The 8,572-nt window shown below is 43.0% G+C and overlaps 1 pseudogene; it reads left to right on the top strand.

Moving 5' to 3' along the window:
• The first annotated feature begins 260 nt into the window (after nucleotides 1-260).
• On the top strand, nucleotides 261-910 carry LOC147888044 (uncharacterized; annotated as a pseudogene).
• The last annotated feature ends 7,662 nt before the right edge of the window (nucleotides 911-8,572 follow it).

The raw sequence follows: 8,572 nt of genomic DNA, 5'->3' as shown, positions 1-8,572 counted from the left end.
TAGCTATGTATCTAGCATGAGGTAGCTACCACTATGTTGTAGCCATTTGATGGATAGCAGGTAGCTCCCTATTCCATGGAGTAGCTTGTTGGGGTAAAGGGCAGTGTGCCCACCCACTTGTACAGGGCCCATATATACTCATATATATATATGATAGAGGAATAAGCTAGAGTAGCTTTTGCTCCACCACTTCTGGTGTCTCCTTATCCCTTCGTGCGTGCTCTCCTCTGCCTCAACTGGTATCAAAGCAAGGTTTCGCAATGGTGGAGGTTTCCTTCTGGGAAACGCTGAGCTTCGTGGTGCTCTATCCGAGAGAAGTGAGAAGAGACTCTTTGTTTGATGTTTGCTAGAACCATTGGCATCTCATCTCATGGAGAGCTTTCCATAGAGTTATGTAGCTTTGGAAGGGGGGTAGAAGCAACCTGATTCCTTCAAGGGAGCATGTGTTTGGGAATAAGTATTTCAGCACCTAAGCATAGTTTGATGAGTTAGCAATTGCACACGATATAGTGATCGAATGCCAGGCAAATGCGCCCAACAAGGAACCGTATTTGGCCACCAAGATAGATAGGCAAGTAGCTATGCAAGTGAAGAAATTAGTGTGGAATTTTAGAGGAAATCAGACAGTTTTTATGGATGGAGTTTTGCTAGAAGTGTTCTAGGATGTGCACAATTGGCTCGTCAATCCTTCTGGAGCAGGTAATGCAGTCTTCATCTTCCAAACATGTTCAGAATTAGAGAAAGCTTTGAAAGCCCAAGAAATCACTGGATCTCTAGCCACTGTGAAGTGGTCGAGAGACCTTAACTGTAGCATTTCTATCATGAAGTTGTCAGGAGCTCGCAGCCTCATCGTGAATTGGAAGGATTTACTGGCTTTCCGTTGATGCTCCATGCATGGAAGAGTGAATAACATGCTTGATTCAAGTTTCAATTGCTAGCGAATTGGAATTCCTACATCTCACTGTACACCAAACTTTTGGGCCACCTGTGTGAGAGTCTATCTACACAGAAATGCGACTTGCAGCATGTAGAAGAGGATCGTCATTCCCATTCGGCTTTGTTGGAAAATAACAGTTCAAGCCTTTTGTCTTAAAACCTTTGAATTTATTTCCCAAAAATTGGCGTATTGGAAAACGCAGGGAAATTGTCTCTATGTGCACGAAGAGTTATAGGGTTTGCAAAAAAACTGTCATAAGTTGTAGTTTGCAAATTGTTTGGTCTTTTGGGCAATGCAGTTGGTACTCCCATGTTGCATTCTTGGATTGGATGCATGGATTTTTTGGGGTGAATTTCATGCATTAAGAGAAAGTTTTGTATAGTTGTAGGCACACTTTTGCCAATTTACTATTGTAAATTACAAAAAGTGATTGGGATCTCACTTCAGTCCAAGGGCATTATTGGCATTTTGGCAAGTCACTTTGGCACATTTGGCAAGTGGTGAATGCTTGATTTTGATGCCAAAGGGTTGCACACTTGAGGTGATGCATTGGTGATGCAATAGATGCCATTTTGATGCACTAAAGAGGGCAATTTCATTCTCTAGTATAAAATTACATTGGATGCAAGGGTTTGTGCTAAATTGCCAAAGGGCAAGTGCTCATGGTTGATGCACAAGGTTATGCACTTTTTTTTTGGGAAGCAATTTTGATGCCGTTGTTGGGCCGGTTTTGATGCCGCATGCCATGATCAAGCAGTGCAATTGATTGTAGGGATTATGCCTTTGTTTCAAATGATTTGGCACTAGTTTGAGTGTGAGATTGAGTCATTTAATGCAAAGGTGTCAAGCCTAATAGCATTAAACAGATTGATTGGGATGACATGGATGAGCAAGCACACTCTATCATTCAGACATCACTCTCGAAGTTAGTCTACTTGCAGGTATAGGATGGTGTACATGGTGTATACTACCCTGCATATGAGTTCTATACTCGTATATGCCGGATTTATGACCATGATAGTGTTATGTTATAGCATGATGGGTTGAAATGCCCTGATGGGCTGAAATACAGCCTTGATATGCACTCTAGAGGCATATCAATTGGTAGAAATAGGTCATGTTCAAGGGGGAATTCCAAGAGCAAGTCTAGCTCTCGGACTTGTGTTAGATGTTTCTATTGTGGGAAGTATGGCCACATGAAAAAGTAATGTTGGAAATGGCTGAGAAAATGCAAGAAGAAGAGCAAGGTTAAGAATGACAGGAAGAAGGAGAAGAAGCATGTTGAGCTTCAAGGCGCGCACTGACAGTAGCAGTGATGAAGGCATTCTTTTGTCTATGTCTGAAACCTCCTTCTTGGCCACTGATGTACCAATTCTTAGTGATTGGATGTTATATCCATGTGCTTCATGTCATATGACCCCTCATAGGTCATGGTTCAGTGCATATCAGGAATGCATTGTGGAGAGTAGTTTGATGGGCATTGATCATTCTATGGATGTCTATGGTTATGGGGATATCCACCTTGTTATGCCTAGTGGCTCTATTCTTGTTCTGCAGAGGGTTAGACATATACTAGGACTTGCTATGAGCAAGATCAGTACTGGACAAATGGTTGAGGCAGGTTATCATGTCTTTCTGGGTGATCATGCATGGAAGATTGCTAGAAGCAATTTGGTTATGGCTAGGGGATCACGGGTTGGATTATCTTATGCATTGCATGTATCAGGTGTCTAGGATCAGATGCTTATGATTAGTAAGCAGCCATCAGTTAGTTTATGGTATGCCAGAGACTTGGACATATGTCTGCTGCAGGTATGGAATCCCTTACAACATTGAGATACATTCATGTTATGGATGTCTCTCAGATTTTATGTCATGATTGTCATGATGGTCAATAGTCAGGATCCTCTTTTGTGAGGAAGAAAGTCAGTGAGAGGTATGTTGAGCCATTGCAGTTGGTTCATAGTGCAGTTTGTGGGCCTATCCCCACATTTTCACTAGGTGGTGCCTCTTACTTTGTGACATTTATTGATACTGCTACAAAGTACATATGGGTATATCCGATTCGGTCCAAAGCATGATGTATATGTTACATTTCAACGCTTCTTGGGTAATGCTGAAAATCATCCAGGAAAGAAGCTATTGAGCTTGATGACTGATGGTGATGCAGAGTTTACCTCTCCTAGATTTCAGCATCTATGTGATACACTTGGTATCAGGAGGGTGTTGACCACTCCTCATCTTTTGGCTCACGATGCCTTGGCAGAAGGAATAAATCAGATTCTATTGGATAGGATTTGTAGCATGCTATGATATGCAGGTCTTATCGAATGCTATTGGGCTAAGGCATGTAAGACAACTGCATATTTGCTTAACAGGTCACCCAAGAGATCTCTGGATGGTAGAGTGCCATTTGATTTCTTGACAGGTAGGGCACCATGTTATGAGCATTTATGTGTGTTTAGTTGCAAGGCTTATGCTCATGGTCCCTGATCGAGGAGGTATATCTTCCTTGGATACACTGAGTCCAGCAGGGACTACAGGTTATGGGATTCTTCAGCTAGAGAGATGATACGCAGCCATGATGTCTATTTCAGAGAGGATGCTATGTTTAGACACCCAAGACTATGGATAGTAGGAGAGGTGTTCCAGGAGGGTGTAAGGGCACTGATACCTCTGAATTCTTTGTAGGGGCAGCCTATATCCCTTGGAGTGGGAGGTTTTTCCCATGGTGAACATGTTATACAGTTGGGACATCCACGGTTGCTTCTTGATTTTGGTCAGAGATGGTCAGATGTCTTCATTATTCCACAGGTTTATACTCCTATGGAGATTGTTGATGCATCTTCTATGGACAGTTATAGTTTGATCCCAAGATGCGGAGTGCCTCTTGTAGATGAGGATGAGGCTATGCATGCTGAGCAGGATACCTGGGCTAGTGATGCCCGGTATGATCCATTGGCTAGTTATGCCAGGATAGATGTGGTTTCTATAATTATTGACTCGGGTCATATTGCGGATGGGCAGGAATCATTGATATGTTTGCTTCATAAGTGCCTCCATGGCCAAAAGCAATCCCCTCGATCTTGGCTTCATAGGTTTGATACCGTTATGAGAGCTCAGGATGTGATGCACAGTGAGACAGGTTATGGTCTCAGTATTAAGGAGGTTGCTATCCTTCTAAGGCTACTTGCGATATGGTCCTTTATGGATAGGGATGCTTTGCAATGGGAGATGCATGGTCTTGATGATGTTTGCCTTCAGATACTTGGTTGTTTCAGTATGGAGAGGGGGAAGTTACTGAGTACTCCATTGCCTGTATTGGCTCCATACTTGAAACACAGTAGGTTTGACGATCACAGATCAGTTGAGCAGCAGGTTATGGTTGATATGGTAGCCATAGTACTTCATGCATCCATGATTGGGTTGAGACTTGGTTCTCACATGTTTGCCATTGGGGCTACACTTCCGGTTCTTGCTTCCGTTGTAGTGGGAGTCGATAGCATGATTATGGCAGATTTTGGTAGACTTAGGGAAGCGATTGTGGACATCAAGTGCTTATGCTTCCAGGAGCAGCATGCAGGAGATGTAGGTTGGGTAGACCAACATAGGTCTACTGTAGTTATGGTCACAGGTGGTCTAGAGACATCTTCTTTGCACAGTGACAGTTCAGGTGCTATGGACTTAGCACAGGAGCACATGGTGGTGAGAGTTCACTCTCCCAGTGAGATCTGGCATGAGAACTTGGTTTTTAGGCATCCACATCTTGTCATTTTCTATCCTACAGACCTTATGTCTGCTATAGTAGCTTATCCTCTATGCACTTTGCACATTATAGAGTGCCGATGGGCATAGGATGACGGTCTTGTCATCTTGTTTTTCATCCTATGGCTGATTGTATTATATGTGTACTATACTCCCTTAAAAGGCACACTGCCTTTAAGTGGGAGGTTGTTGGGGTAAAGGGCAGTGTGCCCACCCACTTGTACAGGGCCCGTATATACTCATATATATATATGATAGAGGAATAGGCTGGAGTAGCTTTTGCTCCACCACTTCCGGTGTCTCCTTATCTATTCATGTGTGCTCTCCTCTCCCTCATAGCTACCACTATGACATAGCTATCTATCCACCATGTAGTACCTACCACCATGTCATGGACATTAGGTAGCTACCTATTCCATTGAGTAGCTACCAATGTGACATAGCTATCTATCCACCATGAGGTAGCTACCATGGTGACCACTACTCCTTAAGTTGTAGCTATCTATGCACCATGTGGAAGGTATCAGACGTCAAGACATAGCTATGTATCCACCATGAGGTAGCTACCACTATGTTGTAGCCATCGATCCACCATGTGGTGGATAGTAGGTAGCTCCCTATTCCATTGGACTAGCTACCATTGTGTTGTAGCTATGTATCCACCATGTAAGGCCTACTATGGTGTTGTAGCCACCAACCATGGTATAGCTACCATGGTGACCACTACTCCTTAAGTCTTACCTATCGATGCACCATGTGGAAGGTACAAGACCTCAAGTCATAGCTATGTATCCACCATGAGGTAGCTAGCACTATGTTGTAGCCATCTATCCACCATGTGGTGGATAGCAAGTAGCTACGTACTCCATGGAGTAGCTATCCACTGTCATAGCTATGTATCCACCATGTAGTACCTACCATGGTGTTGTAGCCACCATGACATATCTACCATGGTGACCACTGCTCGTTAAGTCATAGCTATCTATGCACCATGTGGAAGTTACTAGACCTGAAGTCACACCTATGTATCGATCATGAGGCAGCTACCACGGTGTTGTAGCCATTTGGTGTGTGTTAGCTAGCACTTGTGGGAGGGCCTCGTAGGTAGCATTTGGTGGGAAGGTAGCCAACCCCCAGATCTTTGCTACTACCATACACTGTGTTGTAGTTGTCTGTGCACCATGTGCTAGCGGTAGCTATGTTGTAGCTACCAATTTGTGTCTGGCAACAACTACCAACAGCAGATTACTAAGTACCTACCACCTAATATGTGGAATTCAACATTTGTGGTATGGCCTGGTAAGAATCATTTAGTGGGAATGTAGCGACCCTCCAGTGCTTGGTAGCTACTATAAAAATGGAAAGGCCTATTAGGTAGCACTTGTCAAATAATTAGATAGCTACAACTTCACGGGCATGCGCGCTGCACCTCATAGGTAGATACAAAACAAAAATTCAAGTTGGACGATTTTTGAACATACCCTAATGAAATCTTTCATACAATGCATCACAACTATCAAAGAGCACCAACGACCGTATCTTTTGTGTAATTATTTGGCTACATTATTTGTCCATACACTGGTCCGAGCTTGCAGCAAGGTGTGCGAAACAGTACATGTGGTATGCATGCTTTCATGGAAGCAAGAACATGCCTAATGCTTCGGCATCATACATCAAAAACCCACAAGTTGTACAAATATAACATGAATAAGATGTCTAAGCATCAACAGATGGCACCTTAGGTGGTGGAACACTCAACAAAATAGGACTTTTGTTCCCCCGCATGTTTTTTACAAACTCCATGTGGGATTCTGCACACATTATTGTCATGTCTTTCAGGTCGAAGTCTGCTTGAGCCCTGGCCACAGCATCAACATATTTTTTGTCTACTAAAGAACCCTCAAGTGTCTCAATGGTCAATGTAAACTGCCCAGATGTTTGCTTCAGCTGGTCCACCTTGATTACATCAGCTATCATAGCACTCTCCTCCGCTTGCCAGGCAGCCTTAGGAGTCTCCAGTTGTGCCATAAAAGTATCTACCAGTGCTCTTTCACCCTCATCATGATGCATATCTACCCTTTGTGCCTCAAGTGCCTTTGCCACCTCTTTTTGTTCTAATAGTGCTGAGGAATGCATTTTGGAAACTTGGAGCAGCACACTATCCAAGTGTGCAAGAGGTAGGGTAGCAAAAATTTTCTTCTTCGACATTTGGAAATCTGATGTAGCTGTACAATCCAAGGATCCATCAAGGCCCACTCCATAAGAAATTTTTGATTGGCCTTTTAACTTGTCCAATGCAGCCCTTGCATCCACACCAACAAGAGCAAAGAAACCAAGGAGTAGCTAAAACGACTTGATTTACAACAACCCCTTTGGAAGCAAGGTTCAAATCCACATAAATCCAAAATAAAAGTTTCTTCTTGATGCTCTCCAACACTGTAGTAAACTATTGACTGGGAGAGATATTGAGTCCCACCTGGCATCCTAAATATCTGACTATGGATCCCCTCTGAATCCATGAAAATCCAATATCTGCTCCCCAGGGACCCAAACTAACCCAAAAGTCGGAAGATTTGTGCCAATTAATCCGAGCACCTACTGCAAGGTAGAAAATGTCAGTGGCCCTCCTAAAAGCAGAGAGTGTAAGAGGGGAGGCATCCAAGTATGTAGTCGTATCATCAACCAATTCACTATCTAGCAACTCCTCCTATGTGAGGGGGAGTCTTATACTCAAGATATCTTCCTGGGATCGTAAAAACAAATTCATGGCCTCCACTAACCTAGAGATCTTAAATCCCTGTCTCACTGACCTAGAGATCTTAAATCCCTCTCCTTTGGATCCTATGATAAACACCTAGCTATGATATGATCTATACAGAGATGAGACTTCTCTAATCCAAGAATCTAAAAATGCAAAACCAGCTAGGGTACCCTCCAGAAAACCCCAGTCAACCCTGCCATAAGCCTTCTAAAAAACAACTTGCTGTGAGCAAGGAGTGGGGGGCTATGCCTAATAAGGCATCCTATCATCACACACAATAACCCACTACTATCTTGGCCATGATTGAGGGTGGTGAGTTTGATCTCTTTGAGTGTGCTTCTTCTTTTTATGGCCCTACCTCTTCCTAGGACAATCTTGGCCAAAATGTCTTGTAATTATGCATATATGACACTAGTCTTGGAGACCACCAACCTCTACCCTCTGCCTAAAGAGGGTACACTATTTGTCCTTATTGCCTCTACTGCTGAAGTAGGTAGGGGCAACTCAATAACCTCTCCAAATATGGAACCAACAGTAGGGATAAGCCGATGGTATATCTTGGGAAGAATGGGGAAACGATTTAAAATGGAAATAATATTTTTATCCTCTTCTACCTGGTCAAATCCCAGTGTGAAGGGAGATTAAGAAGTTTTCTTTTGGTTTAGGGCCAAATGATTGGCCACTAGCACTAAAGAGACAACATCTAAAGAGTCAAAAGGTAGCTAAAATAAACCCCTACCCAAGAGCCGAATGTCAAATGTTAGAGGGGAGATTTGCCAACATCTAGTCTTTGGCTTGGGCTTCTAGAGGGATGAGACCCATGGATGTGTGCAAGGAGAGTGGTGGTACTCTCAAACTCAAAATCTTGTTGAAGCTATTGCAGCTCATCTTGTGAGAATATACATGTTCTCATAGTCAGTGAAGAGGTGGAGGTAGGATTGGCTGAGGTGGATGCCATCTTGTCGATCAAGGTATGGGAGGCCAACTCAAAAAAAAATAAAATTCACACTGTAGTCATGCAAAACCTCAAAGGATTAAAAGGGCTTTAAAAACATGGGCAAGCTGTTTAAGGAAAAGGTGGGTTGAAAAAAGTATATGCAAGCTGTTTA

This window comes from Dipteris shenzhenensis, chromosome 22 (assembly GCF_047967505.1).
Source record: "Dipteris shenzhenensis isolate YYH24624 ecotype China chromosome 22, Dip_SZ_1.0, whole genome shotgun sequence".
NCBI classification, from domain to species: Eukaryota; Viridiplantae; Streptophyta; class Polypodiopsida; order Gleicheniales; family Dipteridaceae; genus Dipteris; species Dipteris shenzhenensis.
The sequence above is the reverse complement of the archived record's forward strand: the minus strand, read 5'-3'. Positions and strand labels throughout refer to the sequence as shown.